This window comes from Miscanthus floridulus, chromosome 17, assembly GCF_019320115.1.
Source record: "Miscanthus floridulus cultivar M001 chromosome 17, ASM1932011v1, whole genome shotgun sequence".
Lineage (NCBI taxonomy): Eukaryota > Viridiplantae > Streptophyta > Magnoliopsida > Poales > Poaceae > Miscanthus > Miscanthus floridulus.
The window spans coordinates 1,474,599-1,487,487 of record NC_089596.1 but is presented as its reverse complement, the minus strand read 5'-3'; positions in this window follow the sequence as shown (position 1 = coordinate 1,487,487).

Here is a 12,889-nt window from a genome sequence, read left to right as displayed (position 1 = left end):
ACCAATTCCTTAGCTTAAAATTCTTTAACTTAAATGTCTCTCATCTTTCTTTTTATTTCACTTCTATCCTATCCTGTGTGGCTGTGCGATTTCTCCCAAGGCTAGATCTAGGTAGCCTTAGTTTGTTTTGACGAGCTCGATAAAATGACCATTCAAGTATCTCGAAAAAAAATACGAACGGATCATAGATCAGTTGGTTAGACTCTTTGTGGTGGAACATGTCCAACCAGGTTCAAGTTCTTGGCACGTGTGATCGCATTTTCCTAGATTTATTCTAGGATTTAACGGCGCTATGCTTTCAGTGGTAGGCGACATCCCCGTTGACAGCAAGACGCCTGTGGTGACTTCGCGAATTTCGATATCTGCCGGCTCAGTCCTTCGGAGGTGCTCATAAGGGTAGGGTTTGCGTGCGTGTGTTCATAGATGTGAGTGTGCGTGCGTGTTGTGAACGTCTGCTTTGTACTGTGTAATTCTAAAAAAAATCTCTCGAAAAATTCTGAATTTTTGTCCCACTTGCAGATTTAAAATTTTGACATCTCATGCCTTTTTTACGAATAGCTGCGTTACCCTTATTTGTCCTAAAATATTACTGTACTGTGATTTCCCACAATGGCTGTTTGTTTTTAAAAAACTTATACAAGCTGCTTCTGGCCAGCCCTCGCCACTACAGACACACCACATTTATTAACTTGGCCCAAGTATTATTTCCAAAACAAATTGTGGAACGAACCATCGGCTTACAATGGTGAGCTTGATGATCTCTAGATTACTATTTTTTGCCACCACTACCGCTTTTTTGTGCATGAAAGCATGCTATGATCATGATTGTATTCACTTTGTGACCCACCCCTTGCGAAGAAAAAAAATCCGAAATATCTATTGTGCTTGGCGTGCTCGTGAGCTTCTCACGTATGTGTACCAAGATGATTGATTATCACTAGGTTGTAGTATATCGAAACGGGGTACACTTTTCAAGATTTGTCATAATAATCTTCGCCGACTGAGGCTTGTCTTCCTCTCCTTGTTTAATCGCCATGAAATACATCAAATATTGAAGTCACGATCATTGTAATTGGCACATTCTATCTAGTTGTTCCCCCTTCATGGATGTTAATGGTGATGCTAAAAGCTTTCCGACTATGAACAAATGAAAAAACAATAGTGAATCAATGATTTTAGGGCTACGGACAAAAAGTACAGTTTGAAATGGAGAGGGTTTCCAACAAGGTGGGGCAAGGGAGGCGGACATGGAAATTTGAGTTGGAATGGGAAAGTGATTAGATGGATGATACTGCACTGTATTGCATGCGTGTCTCTTCCTCCCCTGAATGAGAATCCTGATGGGGCATCTCTCTGCTGCCTCTGCCTGCCCTGCATACTGCGATTGCTTTGCATGCATGCAGCCTATGTCTTCTGGTCAGATGGAACTGGCAGTATAGTAGTGAAGACCACCGGCCGGCTGCATGCATGTGGGAGAGGATGATCCATTCTTTTGTTCTAGCTTACTTTGCGCCTGCCGGCCTTTAATTTGCTTGCCTGTTTCAACATCGATCTCTGCATGCTAGTAGCTCTCACCTGAGGAAAGAGAAGTCTTTTTCATCATATCTCTGATTGAGCAACGCAATCAGATAGAAGAAGAACAAGGTGTGTGGGCGCGCTGCTTCAGTGCTGCCTGTAATGACTGTTTCTCCCGTGAGGGTGAGGCACAGGAGCGCCGTCGTCGATCACGATTCACGATGCGATCCAGATGAAGACAAATCTGATTGAGCAACGCAATGCAAGCTTCGTAACAGTACCTGCACCTTTATTTGAAAGCCTGCAAGTACCTGCTGGTCGACGGCTGCGGCATGCATGCACACTCCCGACCACCATGCATGGCCGCCGCTTCACGCGCGCAGCAGCGCATGCATGCGCTCCGAGGAGAAGAAGATAGCTCAGCTGCTCCGATGATCCTAGCTTTATCGATCCGCGCGGCGACCGACCGCCTGCCATGTTTGATTTCAGAACAAGTACTCGGTAGCTTCACAGTTCGCCATTGGTGGCCCTGCCCCCCTGCAGTGAGCGCATCAGATACCGCCGAAAGGAACAGATGTGAGGATAATAGTAACCCTTAGCTTTTTTTTTTCAATTCAAGGTACAAACTCGATCAATTATGAAGTGCCTCAGTTCCAAATTATAAGTCATTTCAGCTTTCTTAAAAAGTCAGCATCTCAAGTTTGACAAAAAAAATATAGAGAGAATTGCAGAATAATTAATGAAGAATGAAGAATCTAACGATACTTAATATCATAAATGTTATTATTTTATTATATAAATTTGGTCAAACTTAAGATGTTTTGACTTTAAGAAAGTTAGAATAACTTATAATTTGGAATAAAGGAAGTGCATAAATAACACCGTCAAGTTAATACATTTGTAAAAGAGTGGAATATGCTTAGGAGCTTGCCTTTGAAACTCAGCTGGTTGGTCATTGGTCAATGGCCTCGGGCTCGGTAGCGTGCTCAACGTCGGTCTCGTGCTTCACCTTCTCAGCAACTTCCGCTCCTATATGTTACTCTTTCAATTTTAAATTATAACATGTTTTGCTTTTTCTAGATAAATTATTAACATGACAAGATAATTTTAAATGAAAAAGTTGTCAACTACAAAGTTTCATAGCTTTTTGAGATCTACAACTTTTGTTTTTGCTGTTTGTCCATCTGAGGTTGTTTAAAAAATTCAAATTTCAAATTTTTGGAAATTCAAACATAGTTTTTCTTGATAAGATGATTTCAAATCAAAAAATTGTCAACTACAATGTTTCATAACTTTTTGGGATCTACAACTTTCATTTTGGTAGTTTCTCCATCCGAGGTCATTTACAAAATTTAAATTTCAAATTTTAGAAATTCAAACATAGTTTTTCTCAACAAGATGATTTCAAATCAAAAAGTTATCAACTACAAAGTTTCATAACTTTCCGAGATCTACAACTTCTATTTTGGTCATTTGAACATTTACTCATCCGACATAGTGGTAGTAACATTTGAACAATGTTACTACCACTTTATCGGATATGTAAATTTACTCATCAGAGAAATATGTAAAATTTGTGAACAATGTTACTACCACTTTATCGGATGAAGAAATGACCAAAATAAAAGTTATATATCTTGATAAGTTCTACAACTTATATGTTCATGATTTTTCAGTTAAAATCATTTAGTGTTCCAAAATGACGATTGAAGTTGCTATTTTTTGAAATTCAAAATTTAAATATATAAAACACAGTCACATTAAAAGATGGATAAAATAATAGCTATAACAAAACAATAAATTGATAGAGCATGATTTTAGAAATTTTTAGGAAAAAAATTATCAAATTTTAGGTTAGTACAAGGGAGAAAGACTAGTTACAAGTTTTAGCCAGAGATTAAAAAGAGAAATTAGAGTTTTTCAATAATTTTAAAATTTAATTTCAATCAGCATTTTGAAGTAGTAAATGATTTCAAATGAAAAAATGATCAACTACAAAGTTGCATAACTTTTCGATATCTACAACTTTTATTTTGAATGTTTCTTCATCCGAGATCGTTTGAAAAATGTAAATTTTAAATTTTACAAACGTAATTTTCGTTAGATAGATGATTTTAAATGAAAATATTTAGACATTCAATTGATTTTAAATTAAAAAAAATTGAATTTGAAAGTTGTAGATCTGGTCGAGCACTATATACGGTCATCCAATATATATATGGTCTATCTGACAAGGTCGGTTGAACCGTCCGTCTGGGCTTGGCAGAAAAAAAACTCTGCAAAGTGTTGGCTCATATAGAATGTCTGTTTCAATGTGCACCAAAACCTCTTTCTCTGGACTGGAGAGAGAGTTTAATTTGTACGGTGACGGTGTCTCAATGTGCACCAAAACACCTTTCTCTGGACTGGAGAGAGTTTTTTTGTACAGACTATATGACGGTGTGGACGGGCTGTCCATCAAGGGCTAAAGGCAACTGTCTTCCTATGGGAAAAATGAAGGGTTTGTTTGGTTCGCCTAGTAGCTACTAAATTTAGTAGCTTTTAATCACTTTAATAAATTTTCAATCAAATACTATGACTAAAAGCTATTAAAAGGGTTTTAGTCATCTCTAGTAACTCTGGAGTTACTAAAAGTGCCTAAACTGTTTAGTAGCAACTAAAGTTTAGTAGCTCGAACCAAACATCTCTTAGCTCTGAAATTACTAAAAGTGACTAAACCATTTAGTAGCTACTAAAATTTAGTAGCTCCAACTAAACACCCTAGTGTGTGATTCGGTGGACTGTTTGACGGCGTCGGACGGACTGTCCGTCTGATGGACCAGATACCTCAAACTCTGGTGCCTTGTCCGTGCATGCATGACGAACTATCCGTCACTGCACAGAAATAGTGCACAAAGGATTTTGTGGGTGCTAAGTGTCTGTGTGGTCCTGGCTTGGTTTGCATCAAGGCTAAGCACAAGACTTGAAAATTGCCTTAGATTTGTGTCGCGAGAATTTCTCTGAGTTTTCAATCTTTTTTCTTTGAGATTTGAAAGCTTTGTAACCTATACATACCCTTTTTCATATATATATATATATATATATATATATATATATATATATGGAGAGTATATTCAGTAGCCAGCTATAAAATAAGTTATTCTGTAGCCACCTCCATTTACGATAATTTTCTATACTAATTTACGATAATATCAATACATATTTACGACAGTTGGGTTACTATAACATATGATGATATTTACCATAACATTATAGTAAACCACTTAGTAAGGAGTTACTATAATATCGTAAATTAACATAGTAATTATCGTAACTCAAAATGGCTACAGAATAAGTTATTCTATAGCCAGCTGGGTAGGAGCCTCCCCTGCGCTAACGGATTCAAAAAAAATGTTTGTGTGGTTCTTCATCTGTGTGAGGCTTTGTGGGGGTGTTCCTAGGGTGTCATGGATTGGAGTACATCTACCACATGGTGCATTGTGCCACTAGCTAGGTGATATTTAACTTTGCATACGAATTAGATCAACTGGCGTGCAAAGGAAGCAAGTGAAAACCATTATAAAATGTTTTGAAAATGCTAACTCGGTACCAAAGGTGTTGGTCATTTTGTGGGAGACTATAAGTAGTTAGTCAGTTGAATAAGGTTTGGGAGAGGAGCTGGGTGGAGTGTTCTTACACTCACTAGAGCCCTCTGGTGGCACTAGAGCCCTTGGTGGCACCAGAGCACTGTAGATTAGGTATAGTGGTAATCGAGCGCACAATTTTTTTTTTCAAACGGAGCACCGGAACTCTCTAGTGGTGCACCGGAGTTGTGGACTAGAGGGCTCAAGTAGTTTAAAATTTGGTATTGCATAGATCTCTAAAGAGCACCGGAGCTCTCCAGTGGTGCACCAGAGAGCACACTAGAGAGCGGATCTAGAGAGGTTTTTCTCATGCAAATTGGAGCTCCATAGCTCTCTAGTGGTGCATCGAAGAGCACACTAGAGAGTGACTCTAGAGAGGTTTTTCTCGTACGAGTTTGATCTCCATCGAGCACCAGAGCTCTCCGGTGGTACATCGTGGTTCTAACGGCTAGTTTTCAGAGTCGGTGGTGACCATTGGAGCTCTCTCGTGCAGCACTCTAGTGTGCACCCGAGCTCTCTAGTGGCTATGCACACTGCCGAATGAAGGAGTAACAACTAATTTCTTAAGTGGTCTTAAAATAGACTATGTGCTAGGGCTTGTAAGCACTTTTGGCACTCCTAACGACTAATAACCACATTTATTAGAGCTCAAGAAACCTGTAGCACTTACATTTGTTTGCTAGTGATTGCTACTACTAAAAAATTCCAGAAGACAAGCTAGTTTTATTAACAGAGACTGTCACAAAATTTACAGGCCCCCTAAAATACCCGACGACTTTCGGAAGCGGTCGTTTTATTTATGGAGACACCCCAAAGTTGTCCGTCTCTCAAAATCGATTTACGGAGGTGGTCGTTTTATTTACGGAGACACCCAAAAGTTGTCCGCTTCTGTAAATATCCTAGAGGCCCAGCTAAGCCCATATCCAAGCCTTCTACCTGGCTTATATATGTAATGGGAGTTAGGGTTTCCACCGGTCTCTCTCACTTCTCCAATCTCACGGTCGCCTCTATCTCTCAAGCACTCTTCTCTCTCATCTCTCTCTCTCTCTCTCTTCTCTCACGCCTTGCGGAGGCTCGGGGCTCCATTGCAACGCCCATGCTCACGGAGCGGTGGCTGTGGAGGCGGAGGCTGGGGCTCGCGGGCCGCTGCCCCGTGCTCTGTAGCAGCGCATGTGCTCATGGTGACGGCTAGGCCGGCCTCACGGCACCGTGCTCCATGGCAGTGGCTGGGGCTCGTAGCCCCGTTGTGGGGTATGGCCCCCAAGACATGGGCCGCACCATCAGAGGTGACCCGGCCCACAAGATCAAGACGTGCACGGCGCTGCTCGGCGTGCACCGTAAGACATTGTATAGTACCAAATAGGATACTTACCTTGTAACCCTACCTCCTCTAGAGTATATAAGGAGAGGTAGGGGTCCCCTAGCGGACAAGATCCATCACGATCCATCTAGATCTATCTACTACAGATCAATACAATACACCAAAGACACAGGACATAGGGTATTATGTCGATCAGACGGTCTGAACCTGTCAAAATCGCTGTCTCTACGCCTTGTGTCACCATCTGGTTTCTGATCACGCGCACCTCCACTGACAAATCTACCATCGCAGGATACCCCTCGGTGGACTGTCGACGATATTCTGTCGACAGTTGGCGCGCCAGGTCGGGGTGTGCGCTTGATCCATGGTGAGCCAGATGGACCTCAAATCAACAGCGCGTTCTCGTCATCAATCTCGTGGAGATCCATGCCGATCCACGACGACGATTCATCGCTGCTACACCAGCCCCTGCGACAGCAGATCTGATCTCGGAACCACCTCCGAGGTCGTCTTCACCAACAACTCACCGCCCGCCAGGTGTTCGACGTCAACACCAACTAGATAGCACCATACGCCGCCAACCAGACGCTCCATCCAAAGCTAAGTCACGCTTTAATATTTTCCTAAATATTCTCCAATCTCCGTATATCGTCATGATGTTTCTCCGAACTGTTTTCTCCATGTTTGCTCTCCAAACGATTTTCCGAACCCTCAAACAGTCATGTTGATGCTTAGACGCCTCTAGAGACGGTCCTATCTCCAGCTCCTCCCTACACGTGCACGAGCGTCTGCCCTCTGCGTTATGGGTGGTCGGCAGCGGCTCCTTAGCGACGCTTGTTCCTCCTACACGTGCACGGGCTCCACGCTCGACGTTATGGACTATGGACTAGCTAGGGCTGGAGACTCAGCTACACACTAACTGATCGGGCGGTTTATATTAAATATAAATATATTTTCACGCCAACTGATCGCCAAGCTACATACGCTATTTTTTCTTTGGAGTTCTTATATTTTTACATCATGTACTACCCGTTCTACATGTTTGTTTTGCAGGATCATCGTCCAGGTGATCGGACCACCTAGTGCTCGAACTTCTCTACCGATCAACTGGTCCGACCGCTTGGTTCATGGACTCCATCGTCGACCAGTTGATCGGACTATTCGCCGCTCGTGCTTCATCGCCAGCTATGCTGGTTACTCCTCAGCGCTCGGATTCTTCATGCTCGAGGACTAAGTGGGCACACCTCACCGCACGGATGTCGCCGCCTACATCGACTCCTCGCTCCTCGGTGCTCGGTTATTGCCAGCGACGCTGGGGACTCCTCGCTCCTCGGTGCTCGGTTATCGCCAGCGACACCGGGGACTCCTCGCTCCTCGGTGCTCAGTCATCGCCTGCTACGCCGGGGACTTCTCGCTCCTCAGTGCTCGGGAATCGCCAGCGACGCCGGGGACTCCTCGCTCCTTGGTGCTCGGTCATCGCTAGCGACACCGAGGACTCCTCGCTCCTCGGTGCTCGGTCATCGCCAGCGACGTCGGGGACTCCTCGCTCCTCGGTGCTCGATCATCACCAGCTACGCCGGGGACTTCTCGCTCCTCGGTGCTCGAGAATCGCCAGCGACGCCGGGGACTCCTCGCTCCTCGGTGCTCGGTCATCGCCAGCGATGTCGGGGACTCCTCTCTCCTCGGTGCTCGGTCATCGCCAGCGACGCCGGGGACTCCTCGCTCCTCGGTGCTCGGTCGTCACCAGCGACACCGGGGACTCCTTGGTGCTCGGTCATCGCCAGCGACACCGGGGATTGCTCGCTCCTCGGTGCTCGGTCATCGCCAGCGACATCGGGGACTCCTCACTCCTCGGTGCTTGGTCATCGCCAACGGCGCCAGGGACTCCTTGCTTCTCGGTGCTCGGTCATCGCCAGCGACGCCGGGGACTCCTCGCTCCTCGGCGCTCGGTCATCGCCAGCGACGTTGGGGACTCCTCGCTCCTCGGCGCTCGGTCATCGCCAGCGACGCCGGGGACTCCTCGCTCCTCGGTGCTCGGTCATCGCCAGCTACGTCGGGAACTCCCTGGGTGGTCGGACATCGCCGGTCACGCCGAGGACTCCTCGGTGCTTGGATCTTGCTACGTATCATCGGTGTGCTATCAAGCTGCTCCATGCTGTTCAGATCAGGGTGCTGATCTTGGGCAGCGCGTCTGGGGTCTTGATACGCGCATGTCAGACGACGTCGGCAAGCTTTCAGACTTCTTTTTTTCACCCTGCTACAAGATTCATTCTTCATCTTCCAGCAGGCTCGAGGACTAAGTGGGCACACTTCAACTTGCGGTGAATGTGCTTGTTCTCATCTCGAGGCTACGCCCAGAGACTGGTTGCCTGCTCGGCTGGTCTTCTACTTTATGACCCTGGCACCACGTGACTGCGTCACCTACTATCAGGCTCGGGGATTAGCTGTGGGGGTATGGCCCCCAAGACATGGGCCACACCATCAGAGGTGGCCCAGCCCACAAGATCAAGGCATGTACGGCGCTACTCGGCATGCACCACAAGACATTGTATAGTACCAAATAGGATAGTTACCTTGTAACCCTACCTCCTCCAAAGTATATAAGGAGAGACAGGGGTCCCCTAGCGGACAAGATCCATCACGATCCATCTAGATCTATCTACTACAGATCAATACAATACACCAAAGACACAGGTAATAGGGTATTACGTCGATCAGATGGTCTGAACCTGTCTAAATCGCTATCTCTATGCCTTGTGTCACTATCTGGTTCCTGATCATGCGCACCTCCACCGACAAATCTACCATCGCGGGATACCCCTCGGTGGACTGCCGATGATATTTTGTCGACACCCATGCTCCGTGGTGGCGCCTGTGCTTGTGGCGACGTTAGAGGCTCATGGGCATGTAGATCTAACTGGAGTAGGAGGCGGGTGGGCTCGATGACTGCAGATCGGGGTGGTGACTTCTTCACTAGCATTAGTGGCCTTGATGCTTGCAGATTCGGATGACGACTTCTTTACCAAGACCGGCGGCCTCGATGCTTGCAGATTTGAACGACGACTTCTTCACTAGCATCGTGGACTCAAGGGTTGTAGATCCGGACGGTGGCTTTTCCACTGGCACGGGCGGGCTCGGTGGTTGCAGATCTAGGGAGTGGGCGAACCTCTCCTTGGCAACGACAGCATGATCCAAGTGGCGGCAATAGGATGGTGTGGCTTTGCATGTGGATATGGGCTCGGTGGGCTTCCTTGATGGGCTTCGTGGGCCTACATAGGCACTCACTAGACTGTTTTTTATCTCAAAATTTATTTTTCAGAGATTGGCAAATGGCCAACCTTTGGAAATTATGATTTCCAGTGATGATCATCTATAGGGGGACGCTGCCCTGCCTCTGGAGATGGGTTTCGACTGTCTCTGAAAATGTAGTTGGCAGTAGTGTTGTGAGTTCTACTGCAATAAAGATTTTCATAGGCGGGCGACCGAAATATATCTTTAGAGGCAGCACTGGTGTTCGCTTATGCATAGTCACTACTAATCCAGAATATCAAAGGTGGGCACAATGCCCACCTCTGTAAATTAGAAAAATAAAAAATTCAGTCCACTGACTGTGTGGTGGGGCCTGCTACCAAGCCCATCACAAGCCCACAGTTGGACCCGCTCCTAAGCTCGCCGACGTTGGCATTGTCGACCCACTCTTGAGCTCTCTCTCTCTCTCTCTGTTGTTGGTGTTGTCGATGAACCCAATCCTGAGCCCACGGATCCATGCGCTACCGGTGGGTGAGAGGGTCGGGTTCTGCGCAACCGTCGCCACCCACAAAGTAGTTGCCTCCTTGTGAGATCTATTGTCGCATTGTCCTCATCGGGAGATCCATCGGCCCGAAGAAGCAACACCCATGGCCGGAGAGGAGCACCACTGGGACTTGGAACCCTCGTCTACGAGGCTATGGAGCTCACGATAGTGGCCTCTTCTTTCCTCGCGAGATGTTGTGGACAAGAATAGAAGTGAAAAAAACTGAATCGTTATCTCATAACCAGTGGCAGGTAGGAATTTCTTCGAAGTTGCCCACCTCCACAACAGCTGAAAGCAGGGGAGGTGCTATAGGTTTTGTACCAGTGGAAAAGAAGTTATTGGCCCAAAGTAGCTATAGGTAGCCACCCCTTTGGTTTGCTTTTTGATTTCTGAGAAGCAAAAGTAGTTTAGGAAGCCCAACCAAAATGGGCCTTAGACATGAGATCCAACGCCTTATTAGACACGAGAAATTTTCATTTCTTCTTGTTAGTAGCCTCGTACAACTATACAAACAGACTAATCAATGAGATGTTTTTGGGATGATGGAACACCCAAGTATTCTTGCAACCATGCTAAAACTTGATTTCAGCTATGCTCTAATGGCGATTTAGTTACGTGTCAAAGAACTAAAAGTCCCTCAGGTCTACCCTATTGTCATCCATTCTGATTTCACCGTTCCTGTAGTATATCCTGAAATGCACTAATTCAGACAACACGCCTGCTCCAATATTACTACAGTACTTGTCAACTGATTTTTCATACTACAGATAAACAAATCACACCTAGACCTAGATACTTATCTGGAAAAAGTTAACCTAGAACTAACTAAAACACTAACTACCACTACTATATGGCTCAAAAAATTATTAGTATGGTTATATATACACACATATATGATTCATTATTCTTTTAAATTATTCCTAACACTATCTAACTAACTACATAGCCAAACTGTAAAACTAACTACATATATCGGCTTTCTGCGGGCCGATAGGACTACAATCGCCAATCCAAGGCCAGATAGGCCTATTGGATGAAATAGAGCAGATATTGGACGAAATAGAGTAGACATGTAAAGTAGTGTTGTCCATGAGGCCCACGCTATCGGCTCATGGGCGCCGGATAGGCCCCTATCAGCCTTTAGAATATATGCCGACATTATACTAGATTTGCAATTTTTAATAATAGCTTCTAGATCAACAATTATTCAATGAAAATATTTCATTTAAAAAAAATCCACGTTATCCTGCTGGAGTGTTAAAGTGGATGCATGGCTGAAATCCCTTCGAGCTTATGGTGGTGATGTCCGTGAGTAAAAGTGTCACATGGTAAGATGACTATCTAATTCACATTTGACATTTAGATTAGACAAGAATTTCATTTTAGTTTTGTAAAGATCTAGCTGAGACTTGTAATAAACTTATCCCTTTCTTTTTTTTTTGTACGACCCAGTTACAGACGTAGACACTCACATACACAAGTGCACACTCACTCCAATGAACGCACGCATGCACATCCTACCCCTATGAGCACCTCCGAAAAACTGAGTTGGACCGACAAATCTCGAGATTGACGAAGTCACCACAGACCTAGAATAAATCCAAGAAAATACGAGTACCCGTGTCAAGTCGGAAAAAAAAGGTTGTGTGTATTATAATACAAAGATGATTTCCTAGTTGGTTCTGCGTATTATATTCTAGATAGAAGTGAAAAGGGTTAATAACGTGGAGTCGTGGACTAAAACAAGAGATGATATGGTGGGATGGTAGAGTGAGGTGACTTCTAGCTGGTTACTGACTATCCAATGTTCCTCCGCTCTTTTTATTTTCTTTCATCTCATTGACTCATTGAGTAAACCGTGCGTTAAGCTAAAAATCGAGAAAAGGATGGTGGGCAAATAATGCAGCGGTAAATCCTTTGGTTCCCGAGAACGTGCCACACCTTCCTGTTGCTGTGCTTGGGTGATGGGCTAATGGCCCGTGATCGGCCATCATTCTCATTCTCTGGCCCATTTATTTATGAAGGATGAGGTAGCTCAGCCCAGGTCGTGCTAAGAGGAACACTCCAGCCCACACAATCTCTTTTGTTTTTGAGCTAATAGGGCACTTCCTCGCTGAGGAATAAGAAACCCTGCCTTTTCATATAAAAAAAGAAAAAAAAACTATTTCTAATCCATCCTTCTGATCACGCTTTACCCTGCGGGTCGAGGTATCCTCTGGCACCCAAAACTATGATATCACTGCGAACTGATCATAGATCAATTGGTTGGATTTTTTATGGTGGAACCTATCCACTCAGTTCAAGTCTTTGACTTGGCACGAATGCTCGTATTTTTTCTGGATTTATTCCAAATTTAACGGCGTTATGCTTTCAGTGGTAGGCGATGTCCCCATCGATAACGAGGCGCATGTGGTGACTTCGTGAATCTCGAGATCTACTGGCTCAGTCCTTCGAAGGTGCTGATAGGGGTAGGTCTTGCGTACGTGTGTCCTTAGGGGTCAGTGTACGTGTGTGTTGTGGGGTGTCTACTATACTTTGTACTGTGTAATTCTCAAAAAACAAAACTATGATATCATTATGTCACCGCTTCATTTCTTTCGATCAATATCAACGGTGCATGCGCCCAAGACCTAAGAA